The sequence below is a fragment of the Arachis ipaensis genome, chromosome B8 (genome assembly GCF_059453495.1).
Source record: "Arachis ipaensis isolate K30076 ecotype BB chromosome B8, ASM5945349v1, whole genome shotgun sequence".
Taxonomy (NCBI): Eukaryota; Viridiplantae; Streptophyta; class Magnoliopsida; order Fabales; family Fabaceae; genus Arachis; species Arachis ipaensis.
The window spans coordinates 64,073,447-64,086,389 of NC_142443.1; the positions used below are offsets into that span (position 1 = coordinate 64,073,447).

At 35.0% G+C, this 12,943-nt stretch overlaps 1 pseudogene; it reads right to left on the bottom strand.

The window, feature by feature from the left end:
- LOC107611106 (uncharacterized) overlaps positions 1-12,943 on the bottom strand; it is a 63,342-nt pseudogene that overhangs the window by 12,878 nt on the left and 37,521 nt on the right.

The following is a 12,943-nucleotide window of genomic DNA, read 5'->3' on the forward strand; positions in this document are numbered from 1 at the left end:
AGATTAATTGATAATTGAAGGTTGTTCTGCTTAGTTATCCCTTATTAGGTAGAGGAAAGTCAAGCAAGTTGGAAAGCTATTTCGGTCACAAGTCCTAATCCTCTCCCTTGGGAAGGACTAGTGTCAATAACCAGAGGGCGATCCAACAATAAACCTAATTACAATTTTTCTTTTAAGTAATCCAACTCAAGGTTTCCTTTCAATCATCTCCCAATCAAGTTATGGAACTACTTGCTCATTGTAAATGTAAATTTCATAACATAAGAAAGGAAAGTAAAGGAAGACATGATAAATAATAATTAAAAGATCAATTAAAAATAAAAATAGTTCTTATATTAATAAATTCTAAAAATAATCCAATAATAATTCTAAATAAATTGAAGACATGGAAGAGTGAGAGACAAGTAAGGAAACAAACTAGAATGACGAAATCCTTGACGGAGGTAATAACTCTTCTCAATGTTCCAATCCAAAAAGCAATCAAATCAAATCCTAAGAACTATGAATATGTAGAGAGAAAACCTAGAGGAGAGGTAAAATCAGATCTAAAACTAAAACTATATGGAATGAATGTTGTTTTTTTTGTCTCTGCATGTTCCCTGGCTCTAATCTGCTTTTCTGGGCCGAAAACTGGGTCAAAACAGAGCCCAAAATCTCCCCCAGCGAATTCTACAAATTCTGCAGATCGCGCATGTCACGCGATCGCGTCATCCAGGCATTCGCGTCATCCAGCGTTTTGCCTAGCCACGCGTGCGCGTCGTCCACGCCTTCGCGTCACTGGTGCAGTTTCCAATCCGCGCTGTCGCGTGAGCCATGCGTCCGTGTCACTGCAATTTCCTCTATATCGCGTGGTCGTGTGAACCATGCGCCCGCGTCACTTCTCGCTGGTCATCTCCTTAATTTCTTGTGTTCCTTCCATTTTTGCAAGCTTCCTTTCCAATCTCCAAGTCATTCATGCCCTATAGAGCCTGAAATACTTAACACACAGATCACAGTATTGAATGGAATAAAGGAGAATTAAAATACAAAATTAAAAGTCTCTTGGAAGCAAGTTTTCAACCATAAAGTATTTTTAGGAAGGAATTATAAATGCATGCTTATTTAATGAATAAGTGGGTAAAGATTTGATAAAACCACACAATTTAAAGACAATATAAACTATAAAATAATGGTTTATCAAGGCCTCCTTTGGAGATCACTCCATCCATCATTTACAATGCTCACTCTCTTTTCACTCCATGAATTTTTAGTAGGTTCTAGCATTCTCTCTACATGTTTCTTCTCTTTCTCAAGCAAAGTTGTCCTCAATTTATTATATACAGGAGGAAGATAACCATCAATATAATTATTAGTAGCATAAGAAAAAGCTTTGACAAAATACGGATTTTTTGCTAGATGAAAAGGTAATCTAGATGGAAAAAAAAATATTCTAGCAATATGTAAATCTAGAGTCTCCCTTGCATTCACATTAAAAGCTTTCTCTAAAGGTCCAGTAGCTCTTGTTTTTCTTGAATCAAGTTCACTTGCATTAGATAAGGGTGGAAGAGGAATTGACTTAGCCTTTTTACTTTCATGCAACAATGTACTTTCACTATCAAGTTTCTTAAGTTCTTCAAGCTTTGTTGATGTAACTTTTGCCCAAAATCTAATTCATTTTCCTAAAATCTTCAATAAATGTGCTCTTATTCTAGTATAAGAACCACTGAATAAAACCTTGCAAAATTTACATTGAAATTTAAGATTTCTACCCCCTTCAATTTTATCTTTCTTTGTTACAAATTTTCATAAAGGCTTATGAACACTTTCTTCAAAATTGTTTTGAACATTCTCTGAACTCATCTCTCACAATACTACAATAATTTAAGAACCAAAATTATTTTTTTACAATTTAATTTCTAGAGCAAAATAGAATAAAAAAAATATAAAGAGAAAACAAAACCAAAGAAAATTAATATATAATATTAAACATTTGTGTAAATTTTTATTGCTATTTATTCAGTTCTCCATCCAATTCAAGATAAACAATAATATGAACAACGATGTTATATCAACAAAGTAAGCTGAGTTCATTCCCAACTATTATTTACTAAAATATTCAACACTTGACAAACATATAAGTTCATTTTTGACAATATTGAGAAGACACTAAATTTGACACTTAATTTTTGATTTCAAGCTTTTGTGCTATTTCCAAAACCCATGCTATATATGTGTCACAAACTATGCTTGTGATTATGTTACTCTGACCATCCCTAGAATTAATGTCCCTTATAAGCATTTCAAGATCACTAGGCATGGTTCTCACCGTTAAAACAATTAAACCAGCCACGTCACTTCTATCATCTTCAGGTCCTAACTCTTAACCCATCAGGAAGTGAGACTAGCTCCACTTCTAAACCATCAAGAGCAACCTTACCATTCATTGCATTAAGAACTCTGTTGTGGTTGAGCTCAGTATTCACAAAGGTAACTTTGCAGCCATGTTGAACTAGTTTGTGTCATAAGTGCATTAAAGGGTTCACATGCCCCTGTGCTGGAAATGGTAGAACTAGAACATATTTCAGACCCATCTTTCTTATTATATATGCTAAAAAATACATTAACAATCAGTCCAGTTTTTTTCCTCTTGTCTTCCTTTTGTGTCTTTCTATTACTTTCTAGTTTCTAATCTTCTCAGAGTTTCTAATCCAGTAAACAATTTTGAAAAAAGTCTCTAACAATACCTAATTCCAGAAGCACAAAACAAAACAAAACTAAACCAAGGAGATGCACAGGATAAAATAGAAATCCAGAATCAAATGGAAGCACAAAATTGACAAAACAAATCAGAACCAAAGAGAAGCACAGAGGCCAGAGCAAAATAGAAATACAGAACCAGAAATTGATTGATGAAAAAATAAACATTCTCCTTTACTTGAAATGGAGGATGCAGAAGAGCACGGCAGAAGAGCACGAGGGCAGGGCAATGGTCACGGTAGAAGTGGCGACCGGGGAGGCGGCAAACACGGCAGCGAGAATTGGAGTAATGATGACAATAAGTGGTGGCTGGAGAAGCAGTGAACGGCAGCGAACAGCAATGACAAGCACCGCAGAAGAAGGGGCGGCAGTAAAGAGGAGATGCTGAGATTAAGAGTGAGTGGGTATGGAGAGGGACGACGAACATCCACGGCACTGACGATTGGAGGTGGTGGCGATGACTGGAGGTGGCAGTAGACTAGCGGTGAGGAGAGGGTGAGCGGGTGTGGAGCCACTGAGCCGGAGACAGGTATTGGGGTGGAGGTGGAAAGCTAGGTTTTTAACTTTTGTTAAAGTGAAAGGGTAAAACTGAGGAGAACTTTCCAAAATGCTATTGGGCCGTGTCCGTCCATGTCCGGGCCGTATCCAGCTGGCTTTTTTGTTCTTTTGGACAAGACACGTTTGGACACGGGAAACACGCGTGTCGGACAAGTGTCTCCGTGCATCATGTCTGAAATGTGTCCGACATGCTGACACGGTTACACCGTGTATGAGTCTGATCCCATACCTTCTATGCAAAATGCATGAGGTAGGTAATAAATTCTAAAGATAGTTTTTGTAAGTTATAATTTATTTTTTTATCTGCATATTTAACTTTAATAATAATTTTTTATTTATGAATAGAATATTTTCTATTTTAATATATATGATGAATATTTAATTTTATAAATTTGGATTATTGTATAAATATAATTAATATAATATTATTTCTATTACTTTGGCATCAATAATACCCTTATGAAATTTTTTATTGCATAATTTATTTCAACAAAAAAAATTTAATTTATGAAAATTTAAACTTGAGCATTTACTATGGTTATGTTCAAATTTCAATTTATTTTGTCATATTATATAAATATTAAATTTTTTGATTAAACACTTAATTAATTATGATATAATATTATATATAACTTTTATATTGACAATTAAATTTTAATTGCTAAACAAATGTTATATTTTAGGCAATTGTATATTTTTAGGATTGTTTAATTATGTTTATTTTTTTTAAAAGGATTGTCATTATTTGAGAGCAATTAATATTTGTGATAGTCTAAAATTGACAAAATAAAAAATACAAGATATTAATACTTTGTTTCAAAATATAAATATTAAAGTAAATATATATGCTTATGATGAATGATTATAATTGGAGATTTGGAGGCCTTTATTTTATTTTAATATTTTTTAAACATATTTGTCTTACTTAAATTTTATTTTTTTTTATTGATTGCTATTTTTTTAGTATTATAACTTGAAAAAAATTGACATGTGTCTAAAAAAATAAACAAAAAAGATTCCTTTAAATAAAAAAAATTATGTTGCTTTGATTTTTTTTGCATCATATCTTACATTTTTACTATAATTAAAAATTTTACAGATACAACAAATTAACTTTTACATTATTAAATATATTATTAGACGTAAATTATTAAATATAAATTATTAAAAAATATATAATACTTATTTAATGAATATAATCTTATTTAAAAGTATCTAAGTTATTTTTAAGTGATAAAAGTGATATGCTTCAAAAAATATTTGTATATAATTTACTAACAAATGTAAAACCCGAGAGATCAGTAAATAATTAGCGAATAAATTATTCATTAATCAAGAAAATTATAAAATGAAATTTTGAAGTTTAACATGATAGATAAAATTAAAACGAGAATTTTGACACTAATTTTAAAGAATTTGGCCCGAAATTGAACCGAACAGACTGAACCGGTTGAATCGGGCCCAAAATGGGCCCAAGCCCAACAAGTCATCCCAATATAATTTAAGAGGAAGCATTCTTCTTCCCTCTTTCAGCCTAACCGCTGAAGCAATACTCATGGTGAGGGGGAAGAAGGCAAAACCCTAGCACCTCAATTAAACCACCATAACTTCTCGCTCTAAGCTCCGATCGCCGCATCGTTTGTTGCCACGCGTCCACTGTGTCGAGCTCTACAAATTCATCAGAACAATTTCATAGGTAAGCCACTCTATCACTCTCAGCCTCTCCTTCCCCCAAATTTTCAAAATTATGTAAGTGGTGGTGAGATTTTGCTTTATAAGACCCGATTAGCTAGAGGAAAACGTTTGCTCTTGCTTGTGTGACGCTTTGGTAAGGTGAGAATTTGAGAAACCTATCTAATCCTTTGATTCTATATGTTGGGTATTGAATTTTGTATATGGGTGTGTGAAACATGTATTAGGTATGTATATATATGTGATGTGGAGCTAGTGGAAGCTTGATTAGAACTTGGTTGGCGCTAGAGTTGGATTTTGGGTGTTGAGGGATTGCTCTCTGCTTAAGTGGGTGTCTTGGGAAATACGTGAAAATCATCCAAGGTATGGTTTAGGTTTCGCGTATTTAATATATAATGTTCTGTAAAAATTTAGGCTAGATGACCATAGGATATGTTGGAACGAAAGAAGATGTTCAATGCTTAGCACCTGTGATAAATATGATGATATGAATTGAGTGTATGTTGGAGAGTTACTGTTTATACTGATGATAGTATGTTAATTATTGAATTGGTAAAGGATGATGGGTTGATATAACTATATGTGTATTGAGTGAGTTGTTGATTATATTGTTAATGCAAAATGAGAAATTGAGGTTTGAAATCGTGTATTTATAAAGTGTGGTTGAATGGTGGTGTGATGTGAAGAATGTAATGTTGTGTTGATATACTATGGGATGATATTGTGTTGAATCTCGGTGTAGAATTATGAATAAGTGTTTAGGTTCCATGAAAATTGAGATTTGGAGTTCTTTGTGCAAAATTCATTTTTTGCCAAATTTTGGCGAGTCATAAATTGGCTTTTGGAGACCCAAATGGTTTCAAATTTTTTTCATATAAAAATTGGGTTTGTGAAGTTTATGCCGTTTAAAGAAGAGATGAAAAATATTTTAAAACAAAAAAGTTATGCACGTCGGAAGTTTGGAGGGCAAAACATAAAATTCTGCAGCATTCAGCATTTTGCTAATTCTGCATAGCTTGCGTATGCGACCACTGCACGCGACGCGACCAAACGCTTCGGGTTTGGTAGCTTGCGTATGAGAGTAGTGTGTTTGCGTATGCAAACAATGATTTTTAAGGGGTTGCGTACGCAACCACCTGCATGTGACGCGACCAACCCTTTCGGGTTGGGATACTCGCGTACACTGTAAGAACCGGAGTTTTTCACGAAAAAATATTTTAATAAAATAATTTTAGTATCCGGAATAGATTCAAAATCTAGAAGTTTTAATTTGAAAATATAAAGGTGAAATTTGGTTTCAATGAATTTTTCTGAGTCAGAAAATGTATTTTCTGCGAAAAACTGAGAACCGGCAGTCGAACCGGTTGAACCGGTTCAAGTCTGTCCGGTACTGTGTTTTGAGAAAAATAAGATTTTGAAAATTGATTTATTGTTTTGAAAGGACAAAAATAATTTAGAAACAAAAATCGGGCGCTAATTTTAAAGGTTTTGGCCCAAAGTGGGCCAAATGGAGCAAAAATACTTAGCGGGTTGGACCGGGCCCAAGTGGGCCCAAGTCCAACATATAAATGCCCTAACTAAGAGGCATTTAGCCTCATTTTTCAGAAAGGAAAGAGAGAGGGACGGTGAGAAGGGAGAAGAGAAGGGGTTTGGGGTTTTCACTATTCACCTAAACCTTGTTTTGATCATAACTTGAGCTACGGAACTCCGATTGACGAGCAGTTTGTAGCCACACAAAGCTCTCGATGAGCTCTTCTTTTCTATCTAAGAAAATATGGTAAGATCTCGAAATTCACTCCCCAGTTTCCTGTCCTAACTTCTACATTTTTAGGGGTTTGGTTTTTGAGTAGATTTTATGGTTTTACTTGTTTAGGTGATCTCTTGTAATAGATAATTGTTGGATTTTACCCCTAATCTCGTTGGGTAAGGTAAGGTTTCACTAAATCCTTGTGTTTATTTGTTTTGTGTATCTTAGGTTTTGATTTTGATATATATATATATATATATATATATATATATATATATATATATATATATATATATATGATGTTAGTTTGAGCTTTGGTGCTTGTTGGAGCTGGCTTGGATTTTTGGAAGTTTGTTTGGACTCAAAGTGGTGTTTTGTGTATATTGGGAATCGGCCAAGGTATGGTTTCAGTTTCCTTTATGTAATATGTAATGTTTCTGGACACTTAGGCTAGTTGACCTTAAGATAGGGTTGAATTAAATAAATGGTGGATTGGATTATGTATGTGGCATGTGAATTGTGATGAAAATTTTATGAGTTTTGTATGTTAGAGTTTGATTATGATTTTGATGAGAAAATTGATGATTGGTGTTGCTTGATGATGATTGATTGATGTTGTAGTAGTGTTGTGTGGAAGGAATTGGAATGATAACGATGATGATTATATGATTGATTATGATTGTTGATATTTTAATGACTATGAAGGTTGATGAGGAAGGTAAGATTTATTGTTGTGGATGAGGGTTATTGGTGTTAATGATATATTATGATATTGGTTGATGTTGGTGAGTGTGTATGTTGATTGTGGTAATATGAATGTTGATAATAATTGATAATGTTGAGGGTAATTGATGAGGAGTATGGATATTGATTTTGATGACAATTGGTGAAGGACGTTAGTTTTATGAGAATAATGTGAGGGGTAAACACTTGATGAATTGGGTAATGTTAGATATGGTTTGGTGATGATTATTGAAATTGATGAGGAATTGTAGTGGTTGTTGATGTTGTTGTTGTTGGTTGATGATGATTATGAGTGTTTTTGATGGTTTTGGATGATGAGGATTTAGGGTTTTGACGGTGTTGAATGGGGTAATTGAGGTATTATGGTTGGTTGAGTTGGGAGAGAAATGGTATGGAATTTTATGTTGTTTTGGTATTGCTTGGGTTGTGATTGGTTTGGTTTTGGATTGGGAGTTTTGGTAAAATTAAGGTTTTGAGACTTTTGGTAAAATGAAAATTTTAGTGAACTTCCATGAATCATATCTTGAGCTACCTTACTTGAAATTCAATGCTTTTTATACCAAATGAAAGATGATTGAACAAGCTTTAAAATGGTTTCAGTTTTGTGGAAATCCGATTTTGGTAGAGGAAGATATGATTGTGGGAAGTTTGGTGTCAAAATCTGAAATTCTGCAAAGTTGCAGAATTTGTGATTTCTGGTATATGCGCACGCACAGCCTTGTGCGCACGCACACCCCTGTGAAAATTTAAACATGTGCACACGCACAGCCCTGTGCATATGCACACGCAGGGGAAAGCTTCCTGTTTAGAGTGCTAGCACAGCTTGTGCGTGCACATAACCAATGAAGTTTTACAACCTGTGCGCACGCACAGCCCTGTGCGCACGCATGCGTTGGGAAGGGCAGTCTGTTGGAGGCGTTCGCACGCCTTGTGCGAGCGGACAGAATTGTAGAAATTTGTACCTATACGTACGCACACCTTTATACATATGCACATCTTTTAAAAAATTTTCTAGACGTGCGCACGCACACCCCTGTGCGTACGCACACGTCCTGTTTTTCAACTTAAACTTTGTTTTCAACTATTTCACCTTTCCAACAAGTTTGTAAACTTCTGTGACACCTATTTAAGACTCTTTGGCTTATTTCGGGTACCAAAACAATGGGAAGGTCCTAGGAGATTTAAGTTGGATTTTACCTTGAAAAGTTAGAGAACGGAGGTTTAGGTTTTTGTTGTACTGATGATGAGTTGGGTTGAGAGAGAAGGAAGAGTAGTGAACTTGGTTATTACTGACAACGAATTTAGGAACTGATGAACTAATGAGTTCAGAATGGAAAATTTATGAATTGATGATGGTTGTGATGAGTTGAGAACTTGGAAAGGAATGATGAAATTATTGAATTATGTGGAGAGTGTGCCAGGCACTATATCCTTGGAATGTTGAGAATCGATTAAATGAAAGTGGGTTGAGATGAGCACTAGTGATGGCTGGTGATGATTGAGGTGGATGGACTTGTTGGATGTGGAAAGTGTGCCAGGCACTATATCCTTGGAATGATTTATGATGAAATAGATGTTGTTGTTGTTTTCCTTTTCTGCCGCAAGAGTGTGCCGGGCACTATATCCTCGGAACGATAGTGTGCCAGGCACTATATCCTCAGAACAAAAGCGTGCCAGGCACTATATCCTCGGACATGGCAGAAAGGCGACATCTGAAAGGATGTGTCGGGTTAGCATTTATAGACCGACAAGTGATATCACGAGCCAATAGGACAGGCATTCATCATGTGCATCTACTATGTGATTTGTTTGCTTTGCCTAATTGTATATCTTGCCTAAATGAATAATATGCTTATTTGCTAGATGTTTTACTTGATGTACATGTATATTACTTGTGATTTACTTGCTTGTATTACTTGTGATTGACTTGTGTTGAGGAGGTTAGGTAGGCGGTGGCGATGGGATCGCACGGAGGATAGGTTGGTGAAGGCTGTGGGACAGCGATGATTAGTATTAGTTAGAATTCCCCTAAGTTTAGATAACCCTATTTTCGGTTTAAGTTCCTTATTTATTTATTTTATTCTAAGCTTGAATATCTGTATGCGATATGAAGTTCTAGGATTGCCTTCGGCGTCCCGGAGCCTTACATCTTACATTATTGGGCACCGTTACCATACTGAGAACCTCCGGTTCTAATACCATATTCTGTTGTTATTTTTCAAATGCATGTCGCACCCCACCTCGGTGAGTTGCTATGGTGGTGATAGAGCGGAGGATCTCTATCCGTTTTGGAGTCTTTTTGCTTATTTTGTATTATCTCTCACTTTTGTATTTACTTTTGCCTAGAGGCTTACTTTGAGAGAAAAACTTGTATAAGCTGTTTTAACTTTCTGATGTCTGTAACGTCTATATATGGCTAGCCGGCTTAAACTCCGCGAGCCATGGCCAGATTTTCATACTATTATACTCTTATATTTTGTTATATTTTATCTATTTCTTGTGCGTTAAGTTTGTAGCTTTGTGAGTACGTTTTGCGCTTTTCGAATCCTGTTTTTGAGTCGTATCCTTCATCGGGCTTCTAGAATATGTTATTTCCTTCTATATAAATATGTACAAGCCTTAGGATTGTCATAACCTTTAATTAATCTTTGCCTTACGACTAGAGGTAAGGCTTAGGGTAATTAGCGTGTTACATACGCGAGCAGGTAGCTTGCGTACATGGACCACGCGTACGCGTGACCCCTATACCAGCAAATTTGGGTTTTATGTTTTTAAGCTGAATTTTAAACTTTTAAACCTTTATTTTCATACTTTTAGTCATAAAATATAGTAGTAAGCCTAGTAATTATCTAAAGTTAGGAAATGGAGATAACTTGGGGGAGAAGTAAACCTGAAAAATGACTAATTAAGGATGAGTTTGTGTTTGGGTGGCAAGTTGAGGACGGAAGTTCCCTCTCTTGTCGTGATAGGGATATGGGGAAGGTGGAAAGGCACTCTCCTTTGTATTGTTTCTCCCACATTCTTCTCTAGTTGCAAGGTGGAAAGGCACACTCCTTCAATGTGGAAAGGCACTTTCCTTCGTGAAACCTCCAGGAGAAGGTGGAAAGCCACTCTCCTTCGTTTATGATTGATAAACCACTATTTTATGGTTTATCTTGTACTCAATTGAGTGGTTTTTATCAACTCTTTACCCACTTATTCATACTATTTGCATGGTTTTACATTTGCCTTCCCAATTATGTGCTTTGATTGAAAACATGCTTCTTTGGTCCTAATTTTGATATGCTTAAACCTCTCTTATTACCATTCGATGCCTTGATATGTGTGTTAAGTGATTTCAGAAATTACAGGGTAGGAATGGCTCAGAGGATGGAAAGGAAGCATGCAAAAGTGGAAGGAATACAAGAAGTTGGAGAAATTGCTAAGCTGTCTAGCCAGACCTCTTCTTACTCAAACGGCTATAACTTTAGCTACAGAGGTCCAAACAATGCGGTTCTAGTTGCGTTGGAAAGCTAACGTCCGAGACTTCGATTTGATATATAATATACCATACTTGCCCTGACGCTAGGTGACACGAACGCGTGCTCTACGCGGACGCATCGCAGTGGCGAAAATCAGCGTGACAGATTTCTTCTCCAGCGATTTCTGGGCTGTTTTCGACCCAGTTTGCGGCCCAGAAAACACAGATTAGAGGCTATAAAGTGGGAAAATCCATTCATTCATAAGAGGAAGCTCACAATACACAATTTTAGTTTTAGATGTAGTTTTTAGAGAGAGAGTGTTCTCTCATCTCTCTTAGGATTTAGGATTAGGATTTTTCTTACTTTCAGGATTGTTTCTTTTTATCAGGTTCAATTTTTCTTTTATTTTCCCAATTTAATTTATGAACTTTTCCATGTTACATTTGATATCTTTATTAGTACAAATTGAGGTATTTCAGTTTATGATTGTTTTATTCTATTTATGAATGCTTTTAATTTAATTTAGAATTTTCCCTTTTGGCTTTGGTTGAGTCATTGGAGACACTTGAGTTATCAAACTCATTGTTGATTGAAAATTGGAATTCTTCAAGAATTAATTCGAGATCCAATAACTTTAACTTTTCCCAAGGAGAGACTAGGACTTGAGGAATCAGAATTAATTCATCCACTTAACTTACCTTCATAGTTAGAGGTTAACAAAGTGGGAGAAAAATCCAATTCTGATCACAATTGATAAGGATAACTAGGATAGGACTTCCAGTTCTTATACCTTGCCAAGAGTTTTTATTTTATAGTTATTTATTTATTTTACTTGTCATTTAACATACTTCTTTCTTACTTTCAAAACCCACAATTTACAAGACTCATAACCAATAATAAGAACACCTCCCTGCAATTCCTTGAGAAGACGACCCGAGGTTTAAATACTGGGTTATCAATTTTAAAGGGGTTTGTTACTTGTGACAATCAAAACTTTTGTAAGAAAGGTTGATTTCTTGGTTTAGTAACTATACTTGCAACGAGAGTTTACTATAACCTCTATACCATAAATCTACAGCTCTTCAAAATGGCGCCGTTGCCGGGAAATTGCAAACGTGTGCCTTATTATTGGTTATTGTAAATATTTGCTTTTTGCTTGTTTATTTGTTTTTTATTTTTGCTTTTTTTCACAAATTAAGAGGTTATTGGTTTTTATTTAATTATTAAAAATTTTTCAAAAATTTTTTTTCTTGGTGTTCATCTTGATCTTCAAGTTGTTCTTCGTGTTCATCTTGACCTTCAAGTTGTTCTTAGTTGTTTTCTTCGTTTTGATCTAAAAATTTTTAAGTTTGGTGTCATTTTATTGTTTTTCTCTTTCCTTATTGAATTCAGAAATTCAAAATTTAAAAATCAAATTTCAAAATTTAAATTTAAAAATTTTCAAAATTCAATTTTAAAAATTTTTCAAATTTCAAATATCAAATTTCAAATTTCAAAATTTAATTTTCAAATTCAAAATTTAAATAACCTTTTAATTTAAAATTTGTTTTTATTTTTGTTTTTAATTTTTATTTGCTATTTTGAATTCTCACCCCCATCGCTTTGAGTTTGGTTCTAATGCTGTTGTAAGGAATGGAAATTATAACAGGAACATGCATCAAGGTCAAAACAATCAGAGATGGAAGGAGCCAAGAGGATCTGATCAACCCTTTAGGCAACAACACCTTCCAGGATACCATGGACAAAGACCATCCTACAATGCATGCCAAGACAATAGATATGGTGGACCCCCTTATAGTTATCAGCAAGCTCCATCATATGCCAATGAACCACCTCCTCAAAATAGCTTTGGACCACCATACTCACAAGCCCCTTACCACCAAACACCCTCATATGATCCTAACCCTTATCCACCATACCAACCACCTTATGAGCCATATGAACCATATCAAGAACCACCACTTCCCTATGTACCATGTCCATATCCATCACCTCAAGACTCAAC